We start from the raw sequence: 13,587 nt of genomic DNA, 5'->3' as shown, positions 1-13,587 counted from the left end.
TCTGGTTTTGATTTCAGGGTAACGCCGGCCTCATGACATGAGTTTGGAAGTGTTCTCTCCTTTCTTTTTTTTTTGGAAGAACGTAAGAAGAACTGTTATTAATTCTCCTTTTCAATGTTCAGTAGAATTCACCAGTGAAACCATCTGGTCCGGGACTTTTATTTGTGGGAAGGTTTTTGGTTACTGATTTTGGTTATGGCTTTATAATCTCGACCAGGGCCTGGGTATAGACAGAGATCACCACCAGAAGCAGGTATGGGGGGGGGGGGTAGTGTACATGTGTAACATACATTCAATATATAATCTATGTAAATGTGTTTATGTGTGTGTGTGTGTGTGTGTGTGTGTGTGTAATTTTTCACGTGACCCAAATCCACCCAGCTGGGTCTGCAGCTGCCTTCTCTCAACTGGGTTCCAGAGTGAAAAGTAACCTCCACTAAGAGTCTCCCACCACCTACAAGGTTATAGGACACAATAACAACATCTGCTTCACAAGATTGTAACGGGCACTAAATAAGAGGTGAAAGAACCTTGTGTATTAGGTGAGCTACAAACTGTCCAGCCAGCTAACGAACCGCCACACAGACCACTTGCTGCTGTGCTGCCCACAACTCAACTACCGCACAAGACCCCTCTTCAGTCAGTGACTCTCGACACTAAACACTGGAATCAACCAGGGAGCGATTTTTTAAAAAACACAAAATAAAAAGGACTGATTCTAAGGCCCCACTCTGACTCTGGAGCGACAGGTGTGGGGGAAGGCCAGTCATTTTAGTTTTTTTAAGGTTCCTGGCTGATTCTAATGTGTCGCCCAGGTCTGAGAATGAATCACAGCTTCAACTTATCATATTGCTCACAGGGAGGGAAGAAGCAGTTTAATAAGTGTACTTTAGGGGCACCTGGGTGACTCTGTCCGTTAAGCATCTGACTTCAGCTCAGGTCATGATCTCACGGCTCGTGAGTTGGAGCCTTGCGTCTGGCTCTGTGCTGACAGCTCGGCGCAGCCTGAAGCCCGCTTCAGATTCTGTGTCTCCCTCTCTCTCTCTACCCCTCCCCAGCTCGCACTCTGTCTCTCTCTCAAAAATAAATAAACATTCTTAAAAGTTTTTTTAAATAAAAATAAGTGTATTTTAGAGTAACCAAAAATTTTAAATCAGGCATAAAATAGACAAGAAAGTTTTAGGCTATTAACAATTATCTGGTGCAAGCCTCTCATTTTGTGGATAAGGAAACTGGCTCATGGGGGGAAGAAATGGGGGGACTATGGCTGGAGGTTCCTAACTCTCTAGGCAGATCTCCTTCCACCTTATAAATGGATTCAGAACCCCATGCCCTGTGCGACTTATGACATCCTTATTGATACGTCATTGACATATGTGCTGGCTGACTAACTCTGGCTATGTTTTGGCTCCTGGCACTCACCACCCCATCACAGAAGAGCTTTCTCAACTGGCAAAAGAACTACTCAAAAGGTCCAGCGCACTGTATACCTCACTCTTCTCGGAAGGTTTAAAAATGAACAGGAAAACCAACTGGTTCATACAAACTGAATAAAAGGCATCCAAATGAATCGAACTACTATCCTCCATTGTGAGGACTCAATGAAACACATCGAAAGAGCTTTAGATCCTTCTTCCAGGCATCCAGCAAAACTACACCTGAATGAAGTCAACTGAAAGAAGTCATGGTGGTTCTTTTTCATCCAATTTTACATTCCTATAAAAATTAACAAATGCTCATTTTAACAACTGAAAGATACAGAAATATACAGTGAGAAAAGTTCACGGTCCCCCCCCATCCCCAAGCTTCTACACACAACACCCACCATTCTCCATTTTTTAACACTTTTTTCTATATTTATAAAACATACTCATACACATTGGTTTCTCCTTTTGTTTAATACAATCATGGCATAAAAATTACCCTGTAACTCAATGTTTCATTTCACAAAATACCATCGACATCTTTCCAAGTCCATTCACGTTGAGCTAGTATGTACTTTTCAAAGCTGCATGATATTCTATAACATGAGTTGGGGTGAGAATGTTTTCTATTTTCCATAGAATGACTTCCATAGAAATAAGATGATTTCCACAGAATGATTTCCACAGAAGTAAGATAATTTCCACTCCATTCCCTCAGAGGGAAAATATGAAAGGTCTCCACCCTGACCGGCTCAGTCCCTCCTCCCCTGGGAAGAAGGAATGACTTAGCCACCTGCTGAATTTGAGAAGAGACACTGAGCATGGCTAGTCAGGCCTTCTGGGATCTCTCTGTGGGGGCAGGTCTGCATTTAGAAAGAGCCTTTCCTGCTCTATGCTCTCTGCCTTGTCCTTCCCCGGGGGTCTTGTATGGTTGCCCCGCTCCCAGTGATTGGGGGGGGGGGGCGGGTAAGTCAGTCAAGGGTAAAGAGATAGGGAATCTGTTGTGGTTAATCAGCTTTATCATTAATAAAGATAATATTTTGATCTCCCTCTGGCTGTCTCTTGGGTTTTCTTTCCAAGTTGGTCCACATCCAGGAGGGAAGCAAAGGGTCTTCTTAAGCTTTCCAAAACTTCAATATTATGTACGTGACATAATTTCCTCAAGCACTTTCCAACTTCCAAGTGGTTTCCAGGATTTTTTTGGGGTTTTTTTGGGGGCGGGGGGAGGGGGGCACTGCAAATAGCACCATAAAAAAAAAGTCCTTGTACATATACTTTATGTACTGGGTATTTTATGTTTGTAAGATAAATTCCCAGGAGTTCAGTCAAGTGGCATATTTACTTAAAATGTTAATAAATATGACCAGAGATTTTCTCTAAAAGTTGAAGCAATGTTTTACTCCCACCATCATATATGTGTATGTGTCCTTCACCCCTCACCCTTGCCAGCCAGCACTGAATGCTGTCAATCTGTTTAATTTTTTCAATCAGATGGAAAAACACTGGTATCGTAGTAATTCAATTTACACTTTCCTGACTACTAGTTGAGCACCTTTTCGTTTATTATTGATCTTTGGCCAATGACTTTATTGGCCAACAGATTAACATTTTTAAGTTATTTGCTATAAAAAGGGAGAGTTATACAGATGAATTAAGCACACAGATTTAATCAATAGTGACGAGAGCCAGAACAGTTATAAAGAGCACAAGCTGTGAAGTCAGACTGCTGGAGACAGATCCCACCCTAACTCTAACCTCTACCTGGACCACCTTAGCCAGGTTACTTAACCTGTGTCTTAAATTCTTCCAAAAACTGAGGATGATAATACAGATACCCTCATACAATTGAGTTAATACATGTAAAGTGATTTAGCACAATGCCTGTCCAGCATGAAATGCTCAGTGCGTACTAATCATCTCTTTTTTGTTTCCCATCAAGCTGTTTTCAAACAGTAGCAAGGAGAAAAGCTCAAACGTACTAATTATGGCTGACCAATTTCTCTACACATCCTTTAGTAGAAAGCATATAAATGATGAAACACCCCCACCCAAAAAATCACTGCTGGCCTATGAAATGCATAATATGCTCCTATATAGTCAAAGACCTTTCCCAGATGAAAAACACAATTAGCCCATTCTTTTGGGGCGCCTGGGTGGTCCAGTCGGTTAAACATCCCACTTCGGCTTAGGTCACGATCTCACAGTTCGTGGGTTCCAGCCCCGCATCCAGCCCTGTGCTGACAGCTTGGAGCCTGGAGCCTGCCTTCGGATTCTGTGTCTCCCTCTCTCTCTGCCCCACCCCTGCTCATGCTCTGTCTCTCTCTCTCAATCTCTCTCTCAAAAAAAAAGAATCAAATTTACATTTTTTTTCAAATCTCATTATTTATTTTAAAATTCTTAGGCATACATTTAAAATAGAATTAAGAGACATAAGCCCAATCAGCATGGAGCATGAGTCAATCATAGGATACCATCGTGTCACCTTTCTTAGAAAACAGTAACTGTACCCACACGCATGCACGCGTACACGCACATGTTGCATTTGGTTGTTTCACGTCACTAAGGAGGCAGTAAGTACAAATAGCACCAGTGTTTTCCCAGTGGGCAAAGTGGGGAGGTTAAATAAGGTTATTTAACGCGAGAGAAGGAAACAGATTCCCAACTTGCCTCTCTCCCCAACAACCTATGTTGCCTCCTACACACACACACACACACAAAAATCTGACTTGAACAACTTCTTTCCTGGTGGACTTAAGTAACAACTTTACCACTCTAAAGACGATACCCTCCATAGACATGGACACTTTGCTGTCACCCATAATACTACTTGCTATTTAAGATGCTACTCTGAGCAAGATCTATGGGGACAATGGAAAATGCAGAACCAGGACTGTATGTATTTTCTTATGCAATACCCTAGGGTGTGACCAATTATCTGAGCGTGTTATGCAATTCCCCAAAGTCGCACGACAGAATTAATTTTTTTCATTTAGTTTACACCGAAAATAGAAGACATCACCATTTACCTTTTACAAAACAGAGACCTTGTGGGGCCGCAGGGGATACAACACAGATATCACAATTCCAAGAGTGGAGAGTCGCAAGGGCTGCTGGCCCTTGTATAACGGGGGACCATGATAAGAGGAAAATCTGTGCTTTTGCCTGGTCCCTAGGAATGAAGCTATTTTCAGCTCCTATTATGTAATCATGTTCTCTAGAATATGTGTTTGTAACAAAAGGGAAACTCCAATGTGGACTGAGAGTCAAAGAAACCATGCATCCCATTTGAAAAACAACAGCAATACCTTAGCCTACTCAACAGCAAACTATACACAGTTTTCAAAGGTAGGAAACAAATCGCCAGCTGTAGGTTAAAAAATGTTTTTCAAGTAGTCAGCAAGCTTTTCTTTGGTGCCTATCAATTCTTCCACCAATACATTCATAGAAGTAAAGGAGGGGAAAGGGAATTTATTTTAAAAATTAAACTCCAAAGAATCCCTAAAATCACCCTCCAATTGTAACCTCCCCATCATGCCATAAACCATGCCATATCCCTAACACTCCACAACTGCTTGCCCAAGTCACCACCACGTCCTTGTTTGTCAAAGCCAAGGAACCACATCCAGTCTTTGTCTACCTGGAGTACATTTGGCACTTGTACTTTATGGCCTTTCTGCTTTTTTTATTTATTTTTGATTTTTTTCAATGTTTGTTTATTTTTGAGAGACAGAGAGACAGAGTGCAAGCTGGGGAGGGGCAGAGAGAGAGGGAGACACAGAATCTGAAGGAGGCTCCAGGCTCTGAGCTGTCAGCACAGAGCATGGCATGGGGCTCGAACCCACAAACCACAAGATCATGACCTGAGCTGAAGTCATGACCTGAGCTAAACTGAGCCACCCACACGCCCCTCTATGCTCTTTCTTCTTGACTCCCTCCCACCACATTCTCTTGGTTGTCTGTACCTTTCTGATCACTCCTTACCTCCTTCCTGAGAGCTGCTCCCCTGTTGCCCATTCCTGCTAAAATGGTGCCCTTCGGGGGGCCATCCCAGGCCAGCTTTTGTTCTCATGCCACATTATATGCCAAGGGGCCGCTCTCATTCCTGTGCCTCCAATACCAGCTGATGACTTCCAAATCTTTTTCTCCAGCCCAGATGTGCCCCCCTGAAATCACAGACAGACACCCCACGCCTACTGGAATCAACACTTAGATAAGCCACAAACACCTAAATTTCCGTAAGCTCCCAACAGAGTTCATCACCTGCCCCCTCCATCAATTCCTCTTGCTAGGTCTCTGATCTAAGGGTGGGACCCTTCAACCACCCAACTGTTCAGGCCAGAAACCAGAGAACTCCACCTCTCTCTTACATACCCTCCAAATAGAATCAATCTCCTCACTCTATTAATTCTACCTCCTAAATCTATCTTTAATCCATTCGTTCCCCTCTCCACATCCACCTTAATTCAGACTACCATTCATTTCACCTGGACAACTTCAACAGCCATTTACTAATCTCCCTGCCTCTGACCTTGCCCAACTCTCCCTCCCCTCCTCCTCAGTCCTTCGGATCTCAGCTTAGAGGTCACCTCCTCCAGAAAGCCTTCCCTTCTGCTACTCCCACGGCACCTTCAGCTTCTGCAATCATATCACTCCTCATGCTCTGTTATTACTGGACCAATAGCTTCGAGAAGGCCACATCTATCCTTTTGATCAATGTACACACAGCGCCTGCTATATATTAGGTTCTCTATAGTGCAATGCATGAATGAATGAATGGCATGCTCAGGGCAAGCGGTTAAGTGGTCAGCATGTCAGGAGAATAAGAAAAGGTGGATAAAGAAAGGCAGGGCAGAGAAGAGGTAAGAGAAGCCTCTGGAGACTATGTTTACTCTTTATTCTATAAGGAACATAGTTTCAGACCTCTGCTAGGCATTCAGAAAATGTTTACCGAAAGACATTTTCAGATGCAAGAACAGACTGTTTTGGAGCCTTCAAGAGTTCCAAGTGTTACTTCTTTAAATAATCGAAGTTATTTCATGTACAACGATTTAGACGTGATTGATACAATCCACACCCAATGGTCTCTCCCGAATCTAACCTTCACCCCCAACTGCAATGGGAAACAATGCAGTTAAACCTCTTAATCCAAACCCAGCAGCATCACCGACAGCAGGAAACTCTTTTACATTCTTTAACACAAGAAAAACAAAAGAGAAGATAATAAATATGCTGTGGTCTCAACTACTACGAAAAACTGATTCCTAAAGATGGCTGTTCTACCTACAAAAATCGAAGAAATGTCTATGGCCTTGCCTTCTCCACTTTTGCTCTTACTACCAAACAGAACGTGAAGTCAGCCTTATTCACCTTTCTAAATCTTAGTTAGCAAGTGCCCTCTGCGCCTAAGTTTCAGTTCCAAAAAAAGTCAAAGGCAAATGACAATAAAAAGTCCCGTAAACACCTAAGTGTACACATATGCATAGATGACCTTGATATATGCATACAGATCATCAGTAGTGTATTAAACAAACATTTCAACATAAAAAGATACATAAAAACATAGGAGGGGGCAGGCAAAAAGGGCAGAAATATAGGAACACGGTTTAGCTTCCTCAGAGGGACTCTGAAGAAAACGCACGTTCCTCCCCATGTCACACAAAATTGGAACTTTAGAGTCTCTGAGTATAGAAAGCTAGTATTTTCTAGACCTCGGCTCCCACAGAAGCAAAATACTTCTGAAAGTTCATCTAAAATTTAAATCTTAAAATTCCATAAAATAATCACAGAGATTGAAACAGGTTTTTACAACATACTACGACTTAATGGAAACATGTCACCCGAAATGATTAATGACTGATTTTGGAAAATATCTGAAATAGAGTCAAAATACATTTGGCTGTTCACAAACAGGAGGACACGAAGGAGATTTAAAACTCTGCTTGACTTAGAAAGAGACAGACCAGAGATCAGACAACTGTTGAAGTCTGAGTACTCTGCACAGAGCTAGGCAGTGCCAGTAAATAGTTTGGAAATCCTGGGTTTAAAATACAGAGAAATGATAAAGACAAAGATGTTGGGGAAGGGAAATAAATAAGAAGGGAAAAGACACAAAGGATACCGTAACAGTCGCTTCTTACGATGCCACTACAGAACTCAGATGAGATATCAGAATCGACGGCACAACTGAGACTCTTGACCAAAATCTCTAATTGTTCTTCCAATAGAACGTGAGGGTCTCGTGGACAGAAACCTACTGCCTTGTTACCCCTTGGATCCTGGCACCCAGTACAGTGCCTGGCACATAAGTATTTAATCTCTGTAGAATACGTGAATGGAAAAATACATAAAGAAGAAAACTGAAATAAATCTAAGGGAGAAAGGGGGACTGCTCAGCTGCAACAGGCATCGCTCGGTGGCACCCACAACTGGGGGCTCCAAAGAACGATCCCAGCTAGTTCCTGTTGCTTTACGGTAGGTCACGTGCTATTTGGGTAACAGCAAAATTATATTCAGGCTTTACTGACTGGAAGACTGTTTGAGTTCTTTTTTTTTTTTTTTTTTCTCTAGAGTTGAAAAGCCAAGACAAGTCTACCCTGGGGCTCTGACCATTCCACCCACCTCTTCTCAATGCCCAAGGGACAGCCCTCCGCAAACACAGCATGGACCAGACAGAGGTGAAGCCGCTGCCTTCCTCATCCCGTGGGCCAAGCTCCAGAGGCTGCCTGGCTGACCCCAATGACCTTGAGCCAGGCATTACTGGGGCCTCTATGAACTCTGATGAAAAGCACGACTAATAGTAACTGGTGGGTTTTCTGTAAAGGTTTATATGTTTTACATAAAATACAGGGTTTGAAGAAACCTTTAAAAATGATAACACACTGGGGCGTGTGGGTGGCTCAGTCAGTTAAGCGTCCGACTTCGGCTCCGGTCATGATCTCGTGGTTCATGGGTTTGAGCCCCATGTCGGGCTCTGTGCTGACAGCTCAGAGCCTGGAGCCCGCTTCAGATTCTGTGTCTCCCTCTCTCTCTGCCCCTCTCCCACTTGAGCTCTGTCTCTCTCTCTCTCTCTCTCTCAACAATAAATGTTAAAAAAATACATTTTAAAAAATGCTAGCACACTAACTGAACAAATCTGTGATGGCACTAACTCCAACTCTTACGGTACATTCCAGATCCATCGTGATCCGAGGAATACGTGTATGTATGTGCAGCACACCTGGATGTCAGGGGACCACGTCCTCCAGGTGGTGGGGTTACACTTGCTCTTGTCGCAGATAAAAGGTGACCTTCAGGATACAGTGCAAAGCTGGTGGGTATGTGTGGACACAAACGAAGACACCAGAGGGAGAAGTGGGGAAAATAAAGTATCAGGCGCCCGGTGCCCAGGCCACCAATCTATAGACACTCCAGACAGCCACTGCTGTGGCTGAACCCACACACAGCACAACTACACTGCCGTGGGCAGCCTGGTGAATCGGGCTCAGGAAGGAAGAGCTCCTTCTCATGAGTAGCTTCAAGAAATCACAGGTACCTGCAAACAGTTCCACTCACAGGACCCACACGGAATAAAAATCAGATCGAGGGCGCCGGGGAGACTCAGTCAGTTAAACATCTGACTCTCGATCTCGGCTCAGGTCACGATCTCACAGTTGGTGGGATCAAGCCCCGCGTCAGGCTCCTTGCTGACAGTGTAGAGCCTGCTTGGGATCCTCTCTCTCCCTCTGTCTCTCTGTCCCTCCCCCCTGCTTGCACGCACTCTCTCTCTCCAAATAAATAAACTTTAAAAAATTAAAATAAAAGTCCTTGAATTTCCATTTTCCTGTCTGACATGATGGGTGCATGGCAGAAAAGAGGTGGTAATATCCAAGAGAGGCAAATTAATTCACCCTGGATAGATTATTTACTAAGACAGTCGAGAGAGTTATAGCAAAACCACTGTCCTTAAGTTCTGAAACACAGAATGAAGACTTCCATAGGCAAGCAGGGGAAACAGAGTATCAAAACACCGTCCCCTCCCCTAAGAGCCGGTCCCCTTTAAGAGGCCCCAAAACACTTTTCCTTAATTAATGAAAGTAATATAGTGAGAAAGGCCCAAGGCGAGAAACTATCTTTAGCACAAGACACTGTTTGGTTCCTCTTAAGTGGAGAATTTTAAGTTTAGGCTCTTCCATGAAATTTTTATTTTCCTTTACAAAAGAAAGTCTAGAAAAAAATACTACGTGCTGGAAAATACATATTCACTTGCAACACATTTTAAGCAGCCCTACAGCACTGTAAGGGTTGTCTGCAAAGAGTTCTTCCGAGCTGGGTTGTGAGGGCATGTGAGTTTTTGGTTTTGTTTTAGGATTAATACGCTGCAGTGTTGGGGCACCTGGGTGGCTCAGCTGGTTCAACGTCCGCCTTCGGCTCAGGTCATCATCTCACGGTTCATGGGCTCGAGCCCCGCCTCGGGCTCGGTGCTGACTGCTCGGAGCCTGGAGCCTGCTTTAGATTCTGTGTCTCCCCCTCTCTGCCCCTCCCCCAAGCACACTCGCTCTCTCTCTCTCTCTCAAGTATAAATAAACATTAAAAAAATTGCTGGTAAGTAAAAATTTTTTTCAAAAAATATGCTGCAGTACTGTGGTAGAAAGCATAGCCAAGGGTCCGTTCGGGTCCGTTCAGATCCAAATTTTGGACTCACACACTGCTTAGTACCATTTTCATCTACGTAATAGACATAACCCTACCACTTAGGGTGATTGTGAGGTTTTAATGAATTAATATATGTAAAAATCAATATTTAGAACAGCTCTGACAAAAGCTATCTAAGGACTAAGGGCTTATTATTAATTATTTTTACTTCAGAAATAGCTTTATTTATTTATTTTTTTAGAAACAGGTAATTTTTTTCAAAGGTGAGGATTTAAACAGAAAATACAACCTGAAGGACAGGAGAGCTTTTACTATCAGCTTTTACTCCATTTCAAAGATGATAAGAAGGCCTGGCCTCATAATTACTAATTTTAAAGACGGGCTGAACTGGACAGTTTAACCAAGTTATTTCATACATATTAGAAACACTAAAAAAGACGGTTTTTAACCGTCTAACCTGCCATCAAGAATTACCTGCCCACAGTCACCATCCAGATGAAAACACTAATAAAGACCCTAACAGCTGGTGTTTCAACAATTAAAAAGTCACCTTTCTCCAGGGTGGCTGGCCTCTGAACTTCAGGAACTTAAATATTTTCTCCTGCCTCATTATTTTAAGTGGCAAACAGTATCCCTGCCTTGGGATACTCTAATAACCAATACATCTATTTGAATTTCTTTGTTAATGTTTGTTTATTTTGAGGAGAAAGAGACAGAGCATGAGCGGGGTAGGGGAAGAGAGAGAGGGAGACACAGAATCCCAAGCAGGCTCCAGGCTCCGAGCTGTCAGCAAAGAGCCAGACGCAGGGCTTGAACTCACCAACCATGACCTGAGCTGAAGTCGGATGCTTAAGAGACTGAGCCACCCAGAAGCTCCCAAATACATCTATTTAAAGAAATCCACCACGGGGCGCCTGGGTGGCTCAGTCGGTTGAGCGTCCGACTTCAGCTCAGGTCACGATCTCGCGGTCCGTGAGTTCGAGCCCCGCGTCGGGCTCTGGGCTGGTGGCTCAGAGCCTGGAGCCTGCTTCCGATTCTGTGTCTCCCTCTCTCTCTGCCCCTCCCCTGTTCATGCTCTGTCTCTGTCTCAAAAATAAACATTAAAAAAAATTTTTTTTAAATAAAAAAAATAAATAAATCCACCACGCTATGTAGATATGGACAATAAAGGAACCACAATGGTTTTTCACAAAACTTGGCAAATGTTTCTAATTACCCTAAAATGCCTGCTATCGCTAAAACTTCACATTTTCTCATTTTTGTTTTGTTCCCTCCAAGTGCAACTGACCTCCCCCCACCTCTACCATGCCACCTCACTTCCCTCCTTCCCTTCCCTCTGATACCAGATTCTCTAAGTCCCTGATGGCAGGAATGACAGCTGGGCAGATTAGCTGGCATGGAGTGCCACTCAGGAGACTCATGTCCTGCGAGCGCACAGTTAAGCATTAAAGGGATTCTATCTCAATATGGAGGGAAATGTCCTTTGGGTTTTATGTATAACCTCCCAGTCCTATAGAGTATATACTTTAGTTTTTGCAATGGTGTAAACTTTAAAAAGGAAATCTACTCACTTTGCAACCCCATTAAGCCAAGATGCCACTTCCTTTCACCTGTTGTGGTTTTTCTGTTCTGTTTCCCATGTGAATTGCACCATTCCACACTACAAGGCAGAAGTTACTGCCTGTTGCCACCAGTTCTCGAGGGTATAAATTCTATGGGGGAGAGGAGGCTGAAGGGTACCCACGCATAATGAAACAGGGAAGTTCCTAAAATCTGTACATAACGTGCACACAGTCATGACTTGCTTATTCGATGAATCGACTTCTAGGCCACCTCAAATGACACCATCTGCCTCTAGAGAAAAAGCTGGTCTTGCTCTGGCTACCTACTACTATGAAGAGTCCATCGCTGCAATCTTTAGCAAGTAGCTAATGCCACAAAAACATGCCAGGGTTAGAAAAGCATCACAGAATTCTGGGAAGTAAGTATTTAAAACTTAATAGTCATTTTAGATGTGATGGCCCTTCCGAGTGCACCTGGCATCAGAGTCAGGGTGTCCATTCCCCAACCCTGGGCTGAACGCTGCCTAGCTCTGTGACAGGTTCAACGTGGGATACAGCAACATCTGTTACCTGTGGAACATCAGGCAACTCCTGTCATCACTGAGGACCTAATAAGGTTTCTAACTGGTGCCATCGGGAAGTCATATCAATGATCCATGAGTTCCCTTCTAACTCAGAAATTCTTTTTTTTTTTTTTTTTTTTTTTTTTTTAGGATCTAACTCAGAAATTCTTATAAACATTAATAATGCCTTGGCTGTGACCAAATGACTTAGCCAAAGAGAGCAGGCAGATTGGTTGGCACCTGCCAGCTAATGATTAACTGATTTACTTCATGTGAACTCACTGGTAACCACACAAGACAGCACGGGAAATTCACAAATGGTACTGGGTGGCACAAGGTTATCCCACCAGCCACTCTTCCTCCAAGTTCAGCTCACCAAACATACACTGGGTGTCCAGTTGGTAAAAGGCACCTGCCAAGAGTTGGATTAAAAAAATAATAATTACAGATATATAGATATAGATACAGATATAGATAGATATAGGATCTCACATAGACATAGATAGATATAGGATCTCACCCTCCCTCTGGCAGCCACGGCAATCGGCTCATGCTGGCCAACTGCACCCACCACGGCGTGTGTTGTGGCCAAAGTATCTGCGGACGGGTCATCTCTGCTAGTAGACTGTGTCCTCCTTGAACAAAGGAGCCCTACCCAGTTGACCTCTGCATTGCCCAGAAAACACACTCCTTGGGCTGTTTCAACAAACCTCCAAGGTAAACTGATGTCCTCCAACCCACTTCAGTTTTCCCCCATAGTCCTCTCCCAACCACATCCCACTACCCTTGGTCTCCCCAGATGACCTGTCCATCATTCCCCACACGGCCCTGCAATATTCCATCTTTGTTCACTCCCATCATCTCTCTGAGACACCCCAGCACACACTCTCAGACACACCCTCAGGGGCAGCTCCCTAACCTCTTCCTGCTCCAATGAACACCACTGGCTGTGGATTGTGTACACCCCACTCTCCCACCGTCACAGAATCGGCTCCTCTAGTTTTTTTGCTAACGAAACTCAAGAGTTGTCTGTACTTGGTGTATCTGCCAACAAAATTCCACCCTGAATTGCCTTAAACATGGTGTGAATTTCTGGCCTTTAAATATGGCACCCACTCTCCTGCCTACCATTTAACAAATACCAATTATTTGGGTTGTTGTTTTTTTCCATTTCAAAACATAGAGTATATCCATGGACAAGTGAATTTAATGAAAACTTCATTTAATAAATGGCATCTCTTATGTAAACTTGTAAAAGGTTTTCAAATTAGAGGTATAGAAGGGCTTCATTAGAACTTTTTTTTTTTTTTTTTTTTTTTTGCAGTGAAGAAAGGTAATTTATTGGTATGGCACCACCCAGGAGAATGGGGAGCTAATGCTCAAAAGTCCCAGAACCCCTGGTGGCTT

General features: G+C 43.4%; 1 protein-coding gene across 6 annotated transcripts in view; it reads right to left on the bottom strand.

Annotated features, from left to right (window-relative positions):
- MBOAT1 (membrane bound O-acyltransferase domain containing 1) overlaps positions 1-13,587 on the bottom strand; it is a 106,480-nt gene that overhangs the window by 60,457 nt on the left and 32,436 nt on the right. The window contains exon 1 of one of the 6 annotated variants that reach the window (XM_045497258.1): positions 12,463-12,528. The exons of the other annotated variants lie outside the window; for them this stretch is intronic. The gene's annotated coding sequence lies outside the window, so the exon portion shown is untranslated. Of the gene's footprint in view, positions 1-12,462; positions 12,529-13,587 lie in introns of those variants that run through there. 6 annotated transcript variants of the gene reach the window in all.

Source organism: Leopardus geoffroyi, chromosome B2 (assembly GCF_018350155.1).
Source record: "Leopardus geoffroyi isolate Oge1 chromosome B2, O.geoffroyi_Oge1_pat1.0, whole genome shotgun sequence".
Classification (NCBI taxonomy): Eukaryota; Metazoa; Chordata; class Mammalia; order Carnivora; family Felidae; genus Leopardus; species Leopardus geoffroyi.
This window is presented reverse-complemented; position numbering and strand designations above follow the sequence as displayed.